Source organism: Mycteria americana, chromosome 5 (genome assembly GCF_035582795.1).
Source record: "Mycteria americana isolate JAX WOST 10 ecotype Jacksonville Zoo and Gardens chromosome 5, USCA_MyAme_1.0, whole genome shotgun sequence".
NCBI classification, from domain to species: Eukaryota; Metazoa; Chordata; class Aves; order Ciconiiformes; family Ciconiidae; genus Mycteria; species Mycteria americana.
The window spans coordinates 1,076,497-1,078,645 of record NC_134369.1 but is presented as its reverse complement, the minus strand read 5'-3'; positions in this window follow the sequence as shown (position 1 = coordinate 1,078,645).

Genomic DNA, 2,149 nt, shown 5'->3' with positions numbered 1-2,149 from the left:
TTATTAGGTTGTTAACTCTGAGGACATGCCTATACCGTGTAAATAAGGGCAGACCAGAAGAATTTGGTCTCTCACTGCACGATCATGCTCTGGCATTGGAAGCAATATAGCAATATTACTGCAGCCTGTGCAGCTAATTAGTTCTCTCTTGCAATGCTGTAGGAGAGAAGGCAATTAACTGGGCCGAGCATCACATTAACACAGCAATACTCCCTCCAGGGCCTGAGCTAGTACCTCTGTATACATTTTCGTTTGGACCAAAGAGGTTAATTGGAGCCAGTTTGGGGAGTTCAGACGCCGCATTGTATGTGACAGGGATACCTGAAAAGTGAGGTTTTCTGCGACAACAAAGCCAAGATAAAGGCTAGTTGCATGCCAAAAGGAGTGCTCCCCTCAGAGAAAACAGCAGAATTATTTTTTGTTATTCTGGCAGAGAAATAACCTGGAGAAACCAGCAGATTTTGGTCATTAGCAGGGCCACTGTCACGTCAGACGAGCACCAGAGCAGAGCAAGGGAAACGGTGGGAACACATGTGAGCAGAAGGAGGTTCCTTGTGGAACGAATGTTCCTTGTGGATTAACTGTATGAAACAGGCAATACTGAAGACTGTCTTTGTCAGAAACATGATACTAACCAGAGATGTTGGAAGTCTCAAATGATATATTTGAAACTTCTAAAGGGGAGAATTGTCACCTTAAACCATATATATATGTGTATATATTTTGGAATAAAATAGAAATAGTATAGGGGTTATTAGTAGCTAAGAAGGGATCACAGTTAGGAGTAGAAACTAGCATACGAGAATATGAGAATTGTAGAATCTTCAAGGTAATAGATAATGCTCAAGCCAGATGAGAGAGTATGGGCACTGCATACTTTACTAACAAGCATATGTTTCTTCTCAAAGAATGTGAAGCTGTAACACTTCAAGGATAAACAACAGGAACATCCTCTTACAGGGAAAGTTGTAAAGATAAAGGGACGCCACAACAACCATGAAAACAATGGGAATCACAGTAACTAGGGGGAAGGTAAAGATGGCAGGGGGCGATTGCTACCACCGACCCAACTGAGGAGCAAAAGGCCTACCTCCCCACACTCCTTGTGAGCATGTGTAGTGAATTAAAATCACACTGTAGCTTTAAAGCAGAAAAAATACGGACAGATTGAAGAAGAGGATGCTTAGTCAGTCTAATGATTATGTATTAGATAGGCGTGGTGTTAACTTTCATGTATAAATATTGAAGAGAATTACAGTAAGTGTGCTTGATTTGTGGAAATATTCCACCTTGCACCCTGTGCAGAATAAAACAATGTCCCTCTCTAAACATATTTTGTGTGTTTTGGGAGTTATTTTATAAAACAGGCAACATGGTGATGTAGTCAATCAGGAGCTGGTGGAAGGCTGGGACTTACCTAAAGTTGATAAGGGGGATTTAGACTGGAATGTGGGATGTCTAATCAAAAATTATTGTCCTTGGGAGTGAAACACATCCTGGAGAAATATGTAAGCTAATTAAGATGTTTTGGAAACAATCTGAAGCTACTAGTAGAAGTGTGATAAGAAGCACCCTCACGCAATATAATTTTCACCCTCATTATAATACTCATTATAATACTAAAAGTCACACCCCTTGAGCTGGAGAATCCGGCCCAGGCAAAGACCCCTCACTTTTGGGCACGCGCAGAATCTTAAAGTACTACTGTAGCTTTAAGAATAAGACGAGAAAATGTAGACCAATAGAAAACTGCTTTGCGTAATTACTTATGCATATGTATAACTAGACTGTATAAATACTGCACCTGTATGAACGAGCGGCGTGCTAGCTTTGTGGAGCTACTACCTAGCACCTGGTCTTCTGCAAAACTTGAAATAAACTGATATCTCGGCTCTGTGTGCGTATTGGGTATTGCACACCGGGTAACGAACTCCGTTTGTGAGACAACTGTGACTGCTGCCTTTTAGATGAGATTAATTATAAGGTCATTAATTTTAAAATTAATTATGCGTTTCTCCCTGCTGGCAGAGCGGCGGCGCGAGCCGCCCTGAGGGAAACTATAATTCCCATGATGCACCGGTGCGGCAGGGCCGGCTCGGGGCGGAACCAATCAGGCGGGGCGTGGTGAAGGGGGTGGCCAATGGAGAGG